At 40.1% G+C, this 20,427-nt stretch overlaps 1 pseudogene; it reads left to right on the forward strand.

Annotated features, from left to right (window-relative positions):
- Nucleotides 1-1,120: 1,120 nt before the first annotated feature.
- LOC141993011 (E3 SUMO-protein ligase KIAA1586-like) lies at nt 1,121-18,064 on the forward strand (annotated as a pseudogene).
- Nucleotides 18,065-20,427: the final 2,363 nt, after the last annotated feature.

A 20,427-nucleotide genomic window follows, 5' to 3' on the forward strand; every position in this document is an offset into this window, starting at 1 on the left:
ACGGCAAATTGTCCTGTGACCTGAATATTTCCGAATAGTGTATTCAACAGTCATGATAGATACCTGGTTGTTAATATGAGTATCAGTGTGACTCTAGTCCCACATCCCTCATACATACGACAAAAATGATTTTACCTATGTTTTTTAAAGACTAGATCAATTTGTATATCTGAAGAGACTAGAAACACAAAATAATCTGACTGCCTCTAGTGAGAGCTAGCTGGCTGAAACCTGAAGATAGCACTGTTATTTAATGGAGCTTTAAAAGTGTTGCTATTTCTATCTGTTTTGCTGCCACTTTTTGGTGTGTTGTGCAGTGGACAGATATCTGGTTCAGTGGAGATGGTCTCTGCCTCTAACTACTCAGAGGTCATCCTCAGACAACCTCTAGTCAGAGATGCCTGTCTAGCTCAAACACAAAACATTGTATGGTCAACGACTCCCCTTCTTCCACATGGATGACATTTAAAAAGTGGGATAAAGTCAGCAGAAATCCATATTTGGTGGGTTGGAAGATCCTTCCTTGTGGCCAGTCCAGCTGAAAAAAGTATAGATAAGGAATTTATGGGAATCTTCACAGTTATTGTAATGTAGCTGTGATGTTTTTAAGTATGTGTATTTATCCATGACTCAATTTAAAAGGCAAAGTAATTGTCCATATGTGAAAAACAATTTGATGTTAATCCTGATTGTAAAAAACCTTTCAGAACTATAGAGGCTGGGACAAGTGTCACAAAACAGAAAATCCTGTGTTTTGATTCAGCCCCGAGGCTTGTTTTAGGAATGAATAAAAGTCCACATTTCTCGCAAGCGTACATTATGTTGCAAAGTCCATTTTCTACATGATTAAGAATAAAATACTATGTTAAACATGACATATTAAACATTATTGATATTTTCACCACTGAGCACTTCTTTTGAGCAGTGTTATAGACATTTTTTTTTCTCCGTAGCAATTCGAAAGATAACATCAAATGGACAGATGTCAACATTCATGTTTTACACTTCTGGCAGCATGAGCAAACCATGACAAACATTCAGTGATGACAATAAAAGGGTGCATACATTATTTAACATTGCTTATTAACATCTGACTGACAAGAAGAATAATTTGTCCTTCATGTATGCAGGAACAGAAAGGTTACATCTCCCTACTTCTACTCTAAGTGAGGTGACAAAGAAACTGTCTGAAGCCAGTGAAAACTCAGCCTTAATGCAGAAGGTAAAATATAGATGTATATACAATTAGTGACCCGACAGAAGCTCTAGCAGTGGACACACAGGATTTTGTTTGAGAAATTGTGTTGGTCCATTATCAAAACAGAGATAAAAGACAAATAGTTATAAAGGTTTTGCTACATTGGACATGGGTTCCCAGTGTGTATACTGGCTATATTCCCAAATATCCAACTTTATAGTGTGAGGCTACATGTACTGTTTAAATCTGTAGCGGGAAGCCAGGTAGGATTGGAGCTGGGGAAAATTCTCGGCAGAAGCTGTAAAGTGAAGCAGAAAGAGAATTTAACTTAAGTGATAATCCTGTTTTCCTTAGTTCAGTGAAGTTCTGTGTTCACTATTAGAAGAAAGTGGCTTTTTCTGTTATTCTTTAGTGTTATCACATTACATCCACCCTCAGCAGCTCTGATTAGTAGACAGCTAGAGCATAGTCTTTCCCCCTCTCCATCTAATCTTTAGTCATAGGTAGTAGAGAACATGAAGATAGTGTAAAACGTATTTAAAGATGGCATGCGTCTTCTTTCCATATGGAAAAAAAGGGGAAAAAACAAAGCCACGTGTGCTGTATACTTGATCTTCCATATCTTCTCTTCCTTGGAGAAGCAGCCTCTCTGGTTGGTGTGTGTGTGTGTATCAAAAGTTTCTACCAAAGGTGAAAAGTGCTATAGCTTAAAAGAAATATCGAAATGGTTATTTTTGATCTTTACTACATACAATTATTATATTTCCACTTTAAAATCTTTTGCTTAGACAAATTAGCAGAGCTAATGTAAGGTAAGTTAACGTAAAGTACTATTGTATGTATTTCTGATCAGGCCAGTGCCAAATCTTCAGTCTTTCCCATACACACCAGAGCACCTAGGCAATATACTTAGGGACAAATTCTGCTGAAGGAGGCACTGCATGCAAATCCCACTGACTTGGAAATCCCTCCAATGGTTTATAGTGATAATAGTGAAAGAGAGGTCTGAGTAATGGATAATTCTAAGTAATGGATAATTCACCAGGAGATTGTTTGTTTTTTTTTTCCTCTACTGATGTAGAAAACGTACTTTAATATTTATTTTTATATGTAAAAATAGAACCACTGGTATATCGAAGACTTCAGTGGTGTCTTAAGAATGGTGAAACACATCAAGAATAAACATGCAGAGAACTTCTTTCCCTTTAGTAATGTGGATACTAATTCACATGTAACAGTCAGCAAAATGAAATGGCCTTAGAATCCAGATAAGAGAATATTCTTGACTAGTATAAATAGATATAAACATCACTCTGCAGCTGACTCCTTAATTCATTTTTAATGAAAAATCAAAATGGTGCAAATAGTGCCTGATTTGGATTTCCTTTAAAAAATCATCTATTGGCCTTGTGTGACCAGGGCTAGTGTGAAAGTAGATGAAGGAATAGAAGCAGGTTTCTAGGTAGGCCAAAGATTTGTCCCCTCTGTACCTGCCTGCAGAATGGGTCATCGTACCCAGGTATTCTGTTCAATCCCCAATGGATGGAATATATTATGACTACCACCCCCATATACAACAGACAGCAAAGGGAGCACACTCTTTGAGGAATAATCTCTGGTACTCCTCCAGGGGAAGTGTATGGCTCCTTGCTGCCTTCTACATAGCATTTGGTCTTAAAGACCAGCATCTCTCCCAAAGAAGGAGAAATAATGAACTCTTATCCCTGGTATGAATATTCAACAGGTTATTTAGATGGCACCTTAAATGGAGACTCCATGAACAATAATCTCCTTTTCAACTGTTGTGATTGTTGCCACAGTTTTCCTACTGGCTTGATATTCTCTCCTGTCAGGCTGAATCTGTTTTGCCTAGTAAAACTTCCCTTGATACAGTTGTGTGTGCCACAAAGGCCCTTGAAAATAAATGTGATATACTTAAGAATAAACTTGATTCATTCAATACCCTAGTGTGCAATTTGGGGAAACAATGGTATCTGTAGACAACTTTCTTTAAAAACTTAGAGGGGAAAAGCAGTTGATTTACAATCCTAGAGAGAGAATTGTAAAACTCTTACTGGGGGGGTTATAAAGATGTTATCACATTGTTTTCCATTGTCTTTACATTTCAACCTTAAAATCTGTAACATTCAGGTATTAGGTGTCCTTGAGAGAAGCAGTTCCTATAATCCTGTCTTTTATATATATAATAATTATTAACTCATCTTTGCCAATAGTGAATTCTTTTAAACTTTAAATCTTTCTCTCTGTTCCTACTAAATTATTTGGGCCAGATCCTCAGCTGATGTAACTCTAGTGTAGCTCAGTGATTTCAGTGGAACTACTCTGATATTCCCTGCTGAGGATCTGGCCTTTTGCAGAAAGCTTTTTTGTGTGTAGTTCTGTTACAACTGGTTTTATTTCAGTCTGAAATATGAACCATGTTATAGTCTTGATTCTCCTTTCAGTTAACATCACTGTAAATCAGGAGAAGCTTTGTATAAGCCATGCAACCACCACTGGTTGGAGAGGAGAATTAGGCCTAATAAGATATTGTGTATCAAGAAAAGTATACAATTCTTTACATACATATATAGATATCGTTCTGGCAACCCAGACCAGAAGTAAAAGCTGGTGGCCATGAAAACAAAGGATCCCAACCACACTTCCATTGAAGTCAATAAGAACAGGAGTACTTGTGGCACCTTAGAGACTAACAAATGTATTTGAGCATAAGCTTTCGTGGGCATATCCCATTTTTTAATCTTTTACTGCAGCCCTATTGTGCAATAATGCCTGGTTACTTCTGAAAACCTGGGTAATGCTACCAAAGATTGAGATACGCTTTGAACATAACACTGTGCTTTCACTGAGATTGCTTCCTGGCATAGAATTAGTGAAAGAACAACAAACGTTCCATTCTGGGCTCTCCAGACCACATCAAAACAGCAAGCTCTGTATAGGCTCCAGCATAGAAAACATAGAACTGTACAAGCACAAGGAGTTAAAAAAAGAGAGGATTCTTTCCCTAAACTAGTACCACCATGTGTAGAATTATTATTTGAATTACAGTAGTGCCTAGGAACTACCAAAAAGAATGTAGGCTCCATTGCTCCAATCACTGTACTGAGAAGCAATAAAGATTTTGATAATCCCTGTCTCAGAGTGCTCACAGTCTATGTGATATGAGATCATTACATTGATTTAATAGATCAGTGAATTTGATTGTATAAAGGATTCTCATTAATGTTGGAATATTTGAGTGTGTGTGTCATAAGCAGAAAATGGCTCACAAGACTTTAACTTGCTGTGCAAAGCAAAAGGCTTGTTCTCAGGCCAATAATGTAAAATATCTAAGACGTTCCAATGGAATAATATTGCAGTTCCAGTTATGTAAAAAGGAATTGTATTTCACTTGTGCATTTATCATCAGTGAGTTGTGATATTTCCTTCACTCATGGAATAATACATGTTGTCCCTAAGGAACTCATTAGTTATTTTTCTCTCCATAGTTTTCTCTCGAGTACTTTTTGTTCTTAATCTTTTCTGCAAAAATTAATATTGGCCACTAGGTTAATTGTTATCATGTACAGATTAATGTTGACTCTTTTATAAACCACTTAAAGCAAACCCATCAAAATGAAATTCAAGTTTGAGTGTCTTGAAGGGACTTGAAGTTAGCAGCTTATCCTTGCTTCAGAAGGAAGCACAAAAATAAAATGTTTTCCACTATTGACAATTGCTATTGTTTGTTCTTCAGTCAAATCTGATTATGAATATGCTCTGCTTATGAGCAAAGTAAAACATCAATATTTGAACATTACTAAATGTCTTGAGGATTAGTATTTAGATAAACTTTTTTGATAGATGGAGGATTTACCATGTTAGATTTATGAACTAACAAGCCGTTTTGAAGTGAATTGACCTATTTTTTTAGTGTCAGATGTTTGGGGATTGTTTTTGTTTGTTTCTTGTATATTTCCATTAGCTTTTTTCTTCTGTCTGATTGATTATACACTCACCTTGATCATATTTATTTATCTCTGTACATACTTAGCACCCAGCTGAGGCTTTCACACTATTTTTTTAAGATTGTGAAATGCTGAGTATCTGTGTAATAGACAAATATTTAAGCAAGTCCAGCTAATTCTCTTTCTTCTCCATTGCAGATTGGAAAGAGTATGATAAATGTCAACGTGCTCTAATGGATTGTTTTTAGACAGTGACTTTTTTGGGTGCCCATGCTTCCAGGAGTGCAATAACTGTCATTTGTGAATGCAAGCTGCTTGTTTTGCACATTAATGCAATTGTGCTCACAAGCACAGGTGCTGACTTTTATTTTGACTGGTGGGAGCTCAGCCCCTGCTCTCTCCCCTCTCCTGAGCCTCCCCCCCCCCCTTCCGCCCTTCCTGGAGAGGCTCCCAGCAGCTGCTGAACAGCTGATTGGCATGGCTGCTGAAGAGCTGCGGTGTGTGGGTGCTGAGCACCCCCTATTTTTTTTTCTGTGGGTGCTCAAGCACCCATGGAGTCAGCATTGATGCTCACAAGTACAAGTTTTTGTATGCTGCAGCAGATACTGGGTAACCAAATAGTTAGACACACAAAATATTTTAAAGTTTTAAAAACCCCATGTGAAAATTCTGTTGATGCAGATGTAAAAAAGTTTTATTGATTTGTCAAAGTGTGTAGCATTGTCTCTAAACAACTCTACACAATTCAGCCTAAATTCATAGTTTAGTCTCCACATAGTAAAATCTCTACCTCTGAAAGCAGAGTTCTGAAAATACACTAAGATTTATTTGTTTTGATTTGGGTAGTTCATTGAACCCAGACCTGCAAATTGTCCGCATTGTATTTCAGTAAAACCCAACAAAATAAAAGAGGTAAGGACTTACCCTTCTCCCACTGAAGTCAGTGAAATAGTTAGTCCCCCTAAATTATGGATGGGATTATGTTGGGGATATGAAGGGGAGTGTAGAAGGTGTGGCAGAGCAGAGCTTTGCTATACCAGTCTTCCACTGGAATGGTCCCTATCTCAGTGGTGCAACTTACAGCCGCTGCTAAGTTGTGTCAGAGCAAGTGCCAGTATCAGAATCGGGGAGCTCTAAGCATCCTCCCTCTCCCTTTTCTCTCTTGCACCAGGCAGAGCTCTGTCCTGGGAGGGAATCTATCCTACAGTCTCTACATCTATGACGCATATCAAGGTGTCCCTAATGTTTTCCATAATATCATGTGGTGGATATGGTGCCCAGAGGTGCCCAGAGCTGTGAGTCACCTTTTTACCCCTCTGCATCCAGCAAGAGAAAGATTTGCTTGTGCTTAACTCTGATACTACTTTTTTGTTAGCTATCCAAACCATACCGTCAGGGCTATGTCAGCCCTTTACTTTGCCGTACAGGTTAAAAATAGGTGGACCCAACCCCTGAACCCTCTTGAAATGTTCCCCTGAAGTGTCCAGACCTTAACCACTGGACACTCAGAAATTACCAGGTAAACTGTCCCCAAAGAAACAGTGTACACACCAGCTTCTTTGATTTAACTGAGGATCAGCTCCAATATAACACACAGAGCTATATTTATAGTGAAAACAATCATAAGTTTGTTTCATAAGGCTAAGATTTAAGAGTGAGTGAGTAAGGGTAACAATGGAAACAAGTGTTTACATATAGAACAAAAAATATAATATGCTTCTAGAGTCTAAACTTAACTTCAACAGGTTAAACCCATTGGTGAGCTGGAACCGGTTCGCACTGGTTGTTCAATTTTGCAGCGGGTTTAGAACTGGTTGTTAAAGGGGTTCAGCAAACTCCATCTTGTGGGCCACATGTGGCCCGCAGGACCGTCCTGTCCGTCCCGCCTGAGCTCTCGGCTGGGAGGCTCCCCTGAGAACTTCTACTCACCCGGCGGCCCTGCGGTCCTTTGGCGGCACTTCAGCGGCATGTCCTTCAGTCGCTCCGGGTCTTTGGTGGCACGTCCTTCAGTTGCTCCGGGTCTTCGGCGGCGGGCCCTTCAGTGCCGCCGAAGACCCGGAGCAACTGAAGGAACCGGTTCTTCAGCTTCTGGCAGCTCATCACTGGTTAAACCCATGTCTAAAGTAGTTTATCTCACCTAGAGTAACTCCCTGCAAGGCTGGGATCCCCTTTTCATGAATGCAAAAAGCTTCGTCCTTTTTGGTTCCTCATTGAAGGATTGCTGCTGCCTTATATCCCTAAAATTCAGTTTTGTCCCCACAGGATGACCCTTGTGGTTTGTTTCCTGGTGTGCTGGCTTCATGTTGCCTGCACATGTTAATGGTGATGTTTCCTGCAAACAGGCTTCCATTGTGTTGGCTTACAGTGCTTTTTTGCATGTGAACCAACGCAGACTTGTTCAAATTGTACACTCAACCTGACTCTAATAAATACAGGTACAAGGCAAAATCTGAGACCTGAACTTTGGAGATGTTCAAAATCTGAACCTAGATCTGAATTGTGTAAATGGTCCCCAATGTGGGCCTTGTCTAGAATGTGTGATTCCTGATATTTTTTTTCTCTACTATTTTTAAAGTAAGGAATTGGCCCTTTATTACAGCAAAGTTGGGAGGTTATGCCTTAAATAAAAGATACTAGGTTAACGACCTATCAGTAGGTGAGTTTGAACTGAAATACGGATGCCTGGTGATATAGTGGCCCCTAAATGCTCTATTTTCCAGGTTTTTACTTAATGGTCAATGAGGTATGTAGAAGACCTGACACAGATAAAAAAGCAAAAGGAATGATGGCTAGACTGCCAGTGGGCAAATATCACTCTGACTCATAAGGTGAAAAGAATTCTTAAAATTTTATGCTGTAGCTGTGCAGCACAAAGAGACTTTACCTCTGTGTCATAGTATTTGTGAAATCCTGGTAGCCAGAATGTTTCCTCTCTGGGAACAACTAAGATATCTTGGATTGCCTCTGCATAGTTCCAAAATTGAGTATTTCAAGCCATGAGAAACTTTCAGATTACTTCATAAATAAGATCACTTGGGTTTGGACTGTCTAGTTTCTTGTACTGTACCCAACACTATGGTGTCTGTCTGAGTGCCTGAGACATTTTTGCTGTCTGCCTTCATGATATGTCTCCAGCTGTATGCCTGGGGACAAAGCAGACAAATGAAACATCTTCTCTGCTTGAGTTTCAAACAGTGCCATGTACTGAAGTTATGGAGGGGCTGAGAGAGCTGTGGGCTATGACCTACGAGTTGGGCGCATGTCCTCCTTGGCTGGAGGGATTGGATCTTTTTAACATGATCCATATCTGTATATTGCTCTAATGAAGGCTTGCTATGTTGTTTATTAATAGTAGTCTGGGGCCCAGAGTTTCTACATATGTTGGGGCTGGTTGATAAACTGGCCATTTATTAATTTCATATTGAATGTGGGGGGTGGGGGGGAGCATGTAATAAGTCTCGCTCTACCCCACCTTGCACCCAAAATTTACCTCCATGGAGGAGTTCTTGGAATGGGATGGCTCTGCATTGTGCCTTCATGACACAATCTGGCCCTGGTTATAATATAAACTGTGAAATTAATTATTGTGGAAGATGTAACCTCACTGTCTGTCAGATATCAAGAACAGAGGGAAACTGTAAAATGGGGATGTATGTCTCTGACTTCAAAAGAGAGGGAGTTACAACAAAATGCCAATGTGCTGTAATTTATGGCTTCTTTACGTCAAAGGGCAGGTTAACTATAAACTAGATGACTTTTCTAGGTCTTTTGTATAAAAGCACTACATGAGTGCCAAGTATTTATTATAATAATTAATATTACCCTCTGTGGAGACATATTGCTATCCATGCCTGCAAGGACAGATTGTTGCAACAGCTCTCTGTTAATGAAGCAGTGAAAGAAAATTACATTCATCTACTTTTCTTTGCAACTTCGGTGTCTAGGACCAGTTCTCAGGACAAAGGGGATAGATTCCATGTTAATTATGATGTAAATTTTTAACTAACTTTTAATTTGTGTTTTCTCTCCTCTGAAAATTGTTAATAAATGCTACTTGAGTTTAATCTAAATAAAACTATGGTTTATTCTTATCTTGGAAAAAAGATTGATACTAGGCATAATCATTCCTGCACAAAATCCAAAAATTGTGTACATGTTTTCATAGAACCAGCAAAATGTAGGATATTAGGTTATTAGTGCTGAACTTTAGTGTACTACAGCTCTCTTCTCTCTCATGGTGAATTCTGGTCCACCTTAAAAGAATACAACTCTAGTTGTCCTAAACACTGACAGTGTCTGGTTTTTTGTGCTAATTTTCTTTATCCTTTTCCAGTATCTAGTGGACTGTCCTAATCTATGTGGGTTATTCTAATCTCTCTCATTCTCTCCTTTTTAGTCAATTCTCATATCCATAGTATTATCTCCTTCCAGGGAACATGTAATTCTCTGACCCTAGAACTGCTCTGATAGGTGTTCATGAATCCCACTGATGAATGGCAGTTGCATGGGAGCCTATGAAGGGAGAATCCAGCTTTCTGGTTTTGTTGATAAAATCTGATAATTATTACACCTGCTGAAATACAAAGAAAGCAAATTTAAAACTATAAGACAAACTTTTCATTCTGTGACACAGAGAACACTCTTTTAAAATGAAATGTACAAAAAAAAGATGAAGTACTTGACTGAAAATCTTAAGGGAAGTCAAGAATTTAACATGCCATCTAGCAATCTGGCTGAAAACCTTACTAGTAGTGTATACGCTCTAATTTTTCAAGAGATGATGTGCTATAGGGAACAATCCTCTCTGCAAGAGAGATTGACTTGATGATTTCACCAGCCTTTCTCATCTCTTGACTTCTCTGATACTATTGTGGCAATGTGCCTTTGTTATAAATATAACCAAGTACTCAAGTCACCACGTATTTGCTTTAGAGTACCTTTAAAATGTACTGTACTTTTTATTATTGCATGCATTAATGTGTAAATGCACGTCACATATTTAATGAAATACTTATAATGAAAATAAAATCAAATGCTAGGAACTTAAATGAATGACATTTTTTCTTCATGATATATCATCTATTTTACAGAGATCACAAGTAAAATGTTATGGGGGAGCTAATCCATTCACATCCCTCAAAGAGTTGTATCAGAACTAGGTTTGCATTTACACCTGATAAGCATGGCTGCTGCTATCATCCGTCTCCATCCCCTGAATAGTGAACAGTAAAGCTCTTCCTGTTCAGGAAGGCATATTACTGTTAGATTGGCTTTGAAACCAAGCTAATGCAGGTCACAAAGTGTAGTAAATTGGCAGCTGCTCCTAACTGATGAAAAAATAATTGCAATGTAAGGCAGGACAGGTACTAAACTAATTTGTTCTCAGCAGAAAATAGGCATTATCAAATACAGAAAAACTATGTTAAAGTAACCTTGAGTGCCTGCCTTGGAGCCACAAAATACTGGAATTTTTGGTCCTGTTGTGTCTATGTATTGGAGAGGTTGTATGCTGCTACACCTAGGTAGCTACATGATGAAATTTCAGCTTCAGACATATCTTGCTTCTGTAGATATGCTCCCCACAAATTGAATTTGTATTTTTCAGAACTAAGTCTACATGGTCAAGACTTGCTCAGTCTTTGCAGGATGATGCCCTTAATAATGTAAAAGCTTTGTTATGGACCAAATTTTAAAACTTGGATCGCTGAAGTTAAGCTTCTACATCCATCATTAAGAACCTAAAATCTGGCCACTTTGGTTTCAGAAGAGCTATACTCTTTCAGCACTCGTTGTGAAAGATGTGGGTGCTCAGGAACTTTGAACAGGTCATTTTAATTTTTGGTGCCTAAATGTGGATTTAGGTTTTTAAATGTAGTTACCCTAATGTCACTTCACTTATATCTGATCTCAGAGCTAAACACAGAAGAGACTGCTTCAAGCCACCCATTCTATGAGTCTATCTCCTATTAAATTTCTTTTCCTGGCTAACAGGAGTAATATGTATCAGGCAAGATTAAATGTTCACTTCCCATGAATTTCTAAGATTTGCAGTGTTTTGCAGGGTAAAACGTTACTTTCATTTAACTGCAGAAATCTGTGTTTTCACTCTCTGAAATGGAAAAAAATGTCATTGCTTTAGGACATGATCAGTGGGCTTTGGATCAGGTCTCACATCCACAAACTCTCATGTATAATCGATAAAATCTTGATCATTGAATGAACACAAAAAATTGTGAAGTGAAAATGAATGAATTCGTACAGTTCTGCTTCATAAATGTCAGGGACTGCTGACAGTCTCTGCAACAGTGTAGTTGTTGGAATAGGGTCTTAAAAAAACCCTGCTAAACAAGTAAGTTACCATTCGGTAAAATACCAGTGGAACATGAGGAGCACTGACTGCCTACATTTTTTTCCATAACTTTCTGTGACCCAATGTGAGTACTCAGGTGGGTAGACAATGGCTGGGCAGATGCCTAAATTTTACTGAGTAATCCCCAATGTCTCTCGTAATTAATGCATTTAAAATACCCTGTTTCAGAGTAGCAGCCATGTTAGTCTGTATTCGCAAAAAGAAAAGGAGTACTTGTGGCACCTTAGAGACATGAAGTGAGCTGTAGCTCACGAAAGCTTATGCTCAAATAAATTTGTTAGTCTCTAAGGTGACACAAGTACTCCTTTTCTTTTTTAAAAATACCCTCTGATTGTTTTATCACAAACTTCAGTGTAATTTCCTTTGTACAAGAAATACCACTTTGGTAGAGTAGAGGGAACACTTTCAAGAACTAGGAAGTAAATATCTGATGCAGTTTAAGAATACACCCTGAAGCAGAACATAACATTTGCATAAGAAATGAATGACTTACCACATAAATGTTCCCTATATCACTTGCTAGCTTACCTCCAAGAGGCATGTAAATCTGAAAGAGGGTGAAGTCAGATGAAGAAGTGGTATTTCTAGTTCAAAAGAACAGCCTTATCTGAGTTTGATATGGTGTATTCTGATACTAAGGGCTATGTTTCACTTTAATGCGCGGAGAATTAGGTAAGCAATTTGTGAGACTGAGATGAGCTCTGAAAACTAAATTACTTTAATGTTATGCTGGAAATATACAGTACCCCGAAAGTGAACTAAGATTCTTAGAAACTGAGTTTTATAGTATCTACGATATTAAAGACAACAAAAGTCTGTCTGCTAAGATGAATAGACAGAAAATACCACTGACATCTCTAAGAAACAGGAATACTTTATCAGATTGATGTATCACATTTTAATGTACTGTAACAAAGAAGCTATTTTTTAAAAAACAGTATGAGCTGACATACATGAATTGAATGATTTGGTTGGCTGTGTGAGCTTAATCCACATTTAAGAGGCAAACTGTAAAAGATGCAAAAGATGATGGCTGACTAATGTCAAGTATGCATACAAATGGATTACCTGGAGCAGAAAAACAGAAATACAATTCTTAATCAACACTGGCAATGAAATAAAAATGAAAAGTTGGGTTGATAGAGCATGTTACCAAACATCACTGCATTAAATATTTAATGTTTAAAACACTGCTGGTTGGTGACCAAGAAAATTGGAAAGTATCTTTCCATTTAATATATTTTATTCATTGCAGGGATTTGGAGGGAGGCATAGGCAATTGGTGAAAAACTGGTATGCTCTCTGCTTCCCTGCTTGGTAAACAATTTTCTCATTGGGCCTGATCTAAAGCACATTTGAAGTCAATAAAAAGGCATTAGGTTCAATAGGCATTGTTTCGTTTGCCATCAGAGGTACTTTGGTCATTACTTCTCATCTGTTTGTTCAGCTCCCAAACCTACAAGCCGCACTATGTGAACAGATGAAATCCATAGGGCTGCATGAAGCACCAGTGTCTTAAATAGGGTCTTCCGAGCGCATTGCTAGCTACGGGCATTTACTGCAGGAATGGGCCCGCGGATTCTTGCTCACAACTGCAAAAAGGGTGAAGGTCAATGAGGATGTAATATAAGGAATCCTTCTTGTAAAGAACCCTAAGGGTTTTTTTAATTAATAATTAATAGTTTAAATTATTGTGTGTGAGAAGGTAGTGAAGCTAAACTAGACTGAATCACTGACCTACTTCTGTGACATTTTGTAGTGGGTTTTGTATATATGCATATAGATGAAAGCAAGGGGGAGAGACACTGATTCTACAATGTTGTACAAAACTCTGACTATATAGGGCCAAACTCTGTTCTTTGTTATCATGCTATGAATCCAGATTAATCCAACTGATTTGAATGGAGTCACTCTGGATTTACGTCAGTATAGCAGAGAGCAAAGTTTGACTCCTAGAGTACTTCAGAAGTGGAGGTGGTGGTTGTTACCTAAGCCTCACTGTGCCTGTGGCTGAGACCTTTGAATTGGCAGAGAGGCTCTGTCAAAGAGACCTGAAAGTAGGGTGACCAGACGTCCCGATTTTATAGGGACAGTCCCGATATTTGGGGATTTTTCTTATATACGTGCCAATTACCCCCCACCCCGTCCCAATTTTTCACACTTGCTATCTGGTCACCCTACTAGGTCCTTTTGGCCTAGCCAGTGAGAGCCATGCTGGCATGTCTTAGCTGTAAGCTGAACTTTGTATATTTTCCGTAGTAGCATTTTTGCTCAATGCCAAAACTGTTGCTGTGGTATTATTTTCTTCATGAAAACGTTATATTTTTATATAATGTCAAGATGTGGAAAGACAATGACACTTGACTCTGCATTTTACTCTCCACATTCCTATTCTAAACACATGGAAATGCCTGTGACTGCAGATGGTCATTTCCAGCTGGTTTTAAAGTAGTGAGCATTTGATCCTTTGAACATTCAGAACATGATCCGATAGTCTGTAATGCCGCATAATTAAGGCTACAATTATGTCACATGACTTCGATTGACCTCCGTGACATTGTCTACCCTGGGGCTGGAGCTCTCGGCCAGCCCTGCCCTTGCAGCTCCCAGCCTGGGGGGGGACCCCGCAGCTGACCAGCCATGGCAAGCGGCTGATAAGACCCTGTGCAGCTCACCAACGGCGGCAGACGTGTGGGGGACCTTGCAGCTACCGAGGGTGAGGGGACCCTACAGCCCCAGGGGCTGGGGGACCCCGGAGCTCCCATGCACTGCTGGACTCAGGAGCCCTAGCAGCACTAGGTGCTGAACCCACCTTCCCCTTTTGTCAGGGATATTTTTAGTGAAAGTCAGGGACAAGTCACAGGCTGCGATAAATTTTTGTTTATATTCTGTGATCTGTCCCTGACTTTTACTAAAAATACCCATGACAAAAATTTTGCCTTACGCATGATGACACAATACGATCCTTTCTTACCTCGTTAAACTGGCCTTTTAAAGTTTCAATTCTGCCCCAAACCTAGCAGTGAATTTATTAAATGTGAGATTAGCCCCTTTGAGGGGCTAATAGCGAGTTCCATACTAACATTGTAACACGAGTGCTAAAGCTGTGTGCAACCAATGATGTAATTGCAGGAGTGAAATTAAGCTGGTATGAGCCGGTACAGCTTACCGGTAAAAAAAGTTGGGCGGCATACCGGTAAGAAAGGGACCGAAGCATTCAGTACCTGCTTACTTTCACCTCTTTTGGCTGCATAACAGCTTAAACTCAGCTAATAAAAGCGTGAATAGTGAAAACCCTCTGTCAAATTTCTCTCTTCCCTCCTCCTCCAGCCAGGCTGCAGAAGGCAGCTAGGCTCGGCACTTCACCCCTGCCTCACACTCAGCAGCAGCCGTGGCTTCTCTCCAGCTTGCGGCGGGGAGGAGGGGGACTGGCTGACGGAGAAGCTCAGGACGCCTGCAAAGCAGCTTAAGCTCCGTCTGCAGTTCAACCCGCAGGATTAAGGGCCATATCTGACATCCTTGTTTAGTTCACAGTTGGTGGTGTGACCAAAAGGCAGTTTTTTTTCCGCTCTGGATCCAATACACAAATACAATAAGAATCGGGCACCATTTCTGAGTCTATCCCTCTCCATCAGAGAATGGAGGTGATGCCCAAACTGCTTGCAGATCCTCGTTAAAATGTTACTTTTAAAAAAAATGGAGAACATGGTGGGAAGATGTGTCATGATGATCAGGGCTTATTTTTGGCAAAGGAATTTTGTTAAATCAATGAAAGAATCACAGGGAAAGCAATTAGCCTGATAGACAAAACCACAAAGAGATCGGAGGGGAAAACTGGATATTTAGGGAAATTATTGTGCTGCCTTTGAAAGAAAAAAATGTTTTCATTCCACCCTATTTATATATTGAATTAAACACCTGAAATGTCATTAGGACTTACCGGCGTGATCATAGATCTCTTTCTGTGTTGTTTCAGTGTCCTGCAGCAGCTGAAATTGACAACATTTTCTCTAAGTGTCTTGTATATTTCATGAAGACCATTCTAGTTGTCCTATGTTCACTTCTACTTCACCCTACTACTAGCCACCCATTGGTACCCCCTGCACCCTTTTATGCACCTGGGAGATTAACCAATCCTTGAGATCTGCTAACTTGTTAGGAAATATGGAGGGTCTAGGTGGGGCACTGGCAGGCATGGCGTAGCGCAGCCCTTGCCCCTTACTCCCTGGCTGGCTGGTTGGCTGTGGTTTTTGCCTCGGTTACTTACTCATTGGTAGACCCAGCCCAGCACTGGGGAGCTAGATATAGATCTGTGAAGCAAGACAAGAAGATTTTGTTTTCCCAGGAAGATGTTCACATGGTTGGTCCGAACGTTAGCTTTTGAGTGCCATACTGCTACATGGTAACCGCACTTGCTTCTTATTGGTCAAGTGCAAGTCTTATCAGGTGTGCCATTTACAGTAGGAGGACAGTGAGTGGGGGAAAAATGCCACCAAAGAAGATACATGTTCAACAGACCCTAACGGGTATGTTTAAATGTAAAAGTGAGAAAATGGGGGATTTTCAATCAAAAAGAACAGCAACAAATGAAGAAGCTGAAACTAGTCATCCACAGGGGAAAAAATCTGACACTTTTTTACACCTTTGTCATGTGGTGAGCCACCGCCAACACAAAGAGAGGAGACAAATGAAACTGCTAAATTGCTGGGTAAGAAAACTGAGACTCCACCACCATATCCTGCTGTGTGGTCAAAAATACAATTTGAGGAGTTCAGAAAGAAAAACTACTGGCTTTTTTCCTTCGGGCAGTAAACTTGGGTGCACAGTCTGTCATGATGTTTCCGATTTGAAGCTGCATTCTGCAAAGAGGGGTTAACATCTCTCCAAACTGGGCCTCTTGTGAAATATCCTTGTACAGAAAGAATAAAGAGACAGAGCTGTCCTCTCTTTGCAAAAAAATAAACGAACATAAGAAATCTGTGGCTCACATGGAGGCTGAAAAAAATTCAAGCCATGGCTAAACAAGCAAACTCTTCTTAATCTGAATGCTAAAAGTGAAGAAGCAGCATTTGAAACTACTGCTCGTGTATTCCAAACAGCCTACTAAATTGCCAGAACAAATCAACCACTCAGTGACCACAAGAGCCTCATTGACCTACAGCAAATCAACGGAATTGAAATGGGGCATTTGTTGCATAGTAAAACAGTTTGTGTAGACATAATCAATCATATATCCACTGAAATGAAAAGGAGAATTGTCAACTAAATCATCAACAATAAGTCAAAAATTACAGTACTTGTCGATAAATCGACAACTCTCCCTGGAAACTCAACTCTCAATTTTTTTGAAAGCCAGTATAGATGGAATTATGAGGCCACTTACACTTCCTCTGGACTTGATTGAGCTGCAAAGTGCAACAGCAGCAGCCATTAAAGGGGAAATTTTAAAATGCTTGCTGTGTTGTGGGTTCACTAAAGAACTATTATTGGAAGTGTTGATCCGCTTTTATAGTGACGGCGCAAATGTGGTGTTAGGAGTCAAAGCTGGTGTTGGAAAATTACTACAAATGGACTTTCCTAATGTGATATTATGGCATTGCCTCAACCATAGACTGGAACTTGCTGTTGATGAAGCTTTAGAAGTCACCAGAGGTACAAATGACTTTAAGGCTTTTTTGGATGCATTATATTCCTTGTACAGTCAATCACCAAAAACTCTTGTGAACTGAGTGCTCATGCCAAAGAATTACACATTGTACTTCAAAAAATTGGCAAAGTGTTCAATTTAAGGTGAGTGGCGTCGACGTGGAGAGCAGTCAGTGCAGTCTGGCAAACATACCCCGTTTTGGCAAAACACTTCAACGCGGCCTTACAAGACCGGTCGAGAGTTGGAAGCGAACGTCTTAAATTTCAAGGATTACACTCAAAGCTGAGTTCTGTAAATTTTATCAGAAACATTCCCTTAATGCTGGGTGTGCTGACAGAACTGAAGAACTTGTCTAAGATGTTACAAGAACGAGACATGAGCATTCCAAAAGCAGACAACTGAATGAAAATATACATCAAGAGAATCGAAAGTCTAAAAACAGACCCAAGTGAACAAGCCCAGAAGGTTGAACAATTCATGATGTTCAAAAACAGCAAACTAAACGGCACTGGAAAAAGCCCCAGAATCAACTCGTCTCAATTCATTCAAGGAGTCATTGAAAACATGAGGACAAAACTCCTTCACAGCTGCCTCAAACAAAGCCGATCAAAGCACATGCAAAGAAAGGGCTTACGATTATAAGAACTTAATTAACAATTTATTGGTTCTGAATCCTGAAAAATGTCAAGAGAATCCCCACTTTGGAGAAAAGGAAATAAGAGCATTGGCTAATCAACTGAGAATCAATCAACAGGAAACAAACTTGGAATTTGTGGAATTCAAGGCTTCTTGGGGAAAAAAACATTCTTGGAAAACTTAAACTCATCCTTGCAGTGGACACCCTTGCTGCAAGCCACACTGACTGTGAAAGGGGTGGCTAGTAGTAGGGTGAAGTGAATGAAGGACAACTAGAATAGCCTTCATGAAATATACAAGCTACTTAGAGAAATTTGTGTCAATTTCAGCCTCTGCAGGACACTGAAACAAAACAGAAAGAGATCTGATGTCGCGCCTGTATGATAGACAAAACCCGTATGTGGTTTTGCCTATCAGGCTAATTGCTTTCCCTGTGATTCTTTTTTTGCTTTAGCAAAATTCCTTTGCCAAAAATAAGCCTCGATCATCATGACACATCTTCCCACCACGTTCTCCATTTTTTTTAAAGTAACGTTTCAACGAGGATCTGCAAGCAGTTTGGGCATCACCTCCATCCTCTGATGGGGGAGAGAGACTTGAACTCGGAAATGGTCCCTGATTCTGATTGTATTTGTGTATTGGATCCAGGACAGAAAAAAACTGCCCCTTGGTCACACCACCAACTGTGAACTAAACAAGGATGCCCGAAATGGCCCCTAATCCTGCGGGTTGAACCGCAGATGGAATGTTAGCTGAGTTTAAGCTGTTATGCAAGCGCCCTGGGCTTCTCTGTCAGCCAGTCCCCCTTCTCCCCGCCGCAAGCTGGAGAAGAGCCATGGCCACTGCTGAGTGCGAGGCAGGGGTGGAATGCTAAGCCTAGGTGCCTTTTGCAACCTGGCCAGATGAGGAGGAAGGAGAGAAGTGTGGCAGAATGAGTTTTCACTTTTCAGGTGTTTTTCCAATATTAAAGTTTTATTAGAGGCAGTATTGGTAGTAGGTTTCAGAGTGGTAGCCATGTTAGTCTGTATCAGCAAAAACAATGAGGCGTCCTTGTGGCACTTTAGAGATTAACAAATTTATTTGCTCATAAGCTTTCATGGGCTAAAACCCACTTCATCAGATGCATGGAGTGAAAAATACAGTAAGCATAATATATATTATAGCACATGAAAAGACGGGAGTTGCCATACCAAGTTGGGGGGGGGGGTCAGTGCTAATGAGCCAATGCAATTAAGGGGGAAGTGGCCTATTCTCAACAGATGACAAGAAGGGGTGAATACCACCCTATACCAGAAACCTACTGATGACTATACTTACCTACATGCCTCCAGCTTTCATCCAGACCACATCACATGATCCATTGTCTACAGCCAAGCTTGAAGGTACAACCACATTTGCTCCAATCCCGCAGACAGAGACAAACACCTACAGGATCTCTATCAAGCGTTCTTAAAACTACAGTACCCACCTGGTGAAGTGAAGAAACAGATTGATGGAGCCAGAAGGGTACCCAGAAGTCATCTACTACAGGACGAGCCCAACAAAGAAAGTAACAGAACACCACTAGCCATCATCTACAGCCCCCAACTAAAACCACTCCAGTGCATCATCAAGGATCTGTGCATCATCAACACTCCAGTGCATCATCAACCTATCCTGAAGGACGATACCTCACTCTCACAGACCTTGGGAGACAGGCCAGTCCTCACTTACAGACAGCCCTCCAACCTGAAGCAAATACTCACCAGCAACTACACACCACACAACAAAAACACTAATCCAGGAACCAATTCCTGCAACAAACCCCATTGCCAACTCTGTCCGCATATCTATTCAAGTGACAGCATCATAGGACCTAACCACATCAGCCACAGCATCAGGGGCTCTTTCACCTGCACATCTACCAATGTGATTACGCCATCATGTGCCAGCAATGCCCCTCTGCCGTGTACATTGGCCAAATCAGACAGTCTCTATGCAAAAGAATAAATGTACACAAATCAGATATCAAGAATTGTAACATTCAAAAACCAGCAGGAGAACACTTCAATCTCCCTGGACGCTCCATAACAGACTTAAAAGTGGCAATTCTTCAACAACAAAACTTCAAAAACAGACTCCAATGAGAAACTGCAGAACTGGAATTAATTTGCAAACTGAACACCATCAAATTAGGCCTGAATAAAGACTGGGAGTGGCTGGGTCACTACAAAAAGTAATTTTCCCTCTGCTGATACTCACACCTTCTTGTCAACTGTTGGAAATGGGCCACCTTGATTGCATTGGCCTCATTAGCACTACAAAAGTAATTTTCCCTTGTAATTTTAAGTGCAGTGTTTAAAATTATATAAGTGAGAACAGTGGGTGGTAAGTGCTGATGGCAGTTTACATGACAGTCAGGCTCACGTGTTCAGAGGGAAGTCAATGAACTTCTGGATTAGTTTTGTTTTATTATTTGTGTTAAGGTGATGCCTAGGAACCCAAACTGAGATTAGGGGCCTGTTCTAGGCAGGACAGACAAAGTGTTTGGGAGATGATCTCAAATGTTGTGTTAGTGCCACCGCATTACATGAATTGCCATAATAGGGCAGAGCTCATCCCTGCAGTG

The sequence above is a fragment of the Natator depressus genome, chromosome 8 (assembly GCF_965152275.1).
Source record: "Natator depressus isolate rNatDep1 chromosome 8, rNatDep2.hap1, whole genome shotgun sequence".
Taxonomy (NCBI): Eukaryota; Metazoa; Chordata; order Testudines; family Cheloniidae; genus Natator; species Natator depressus.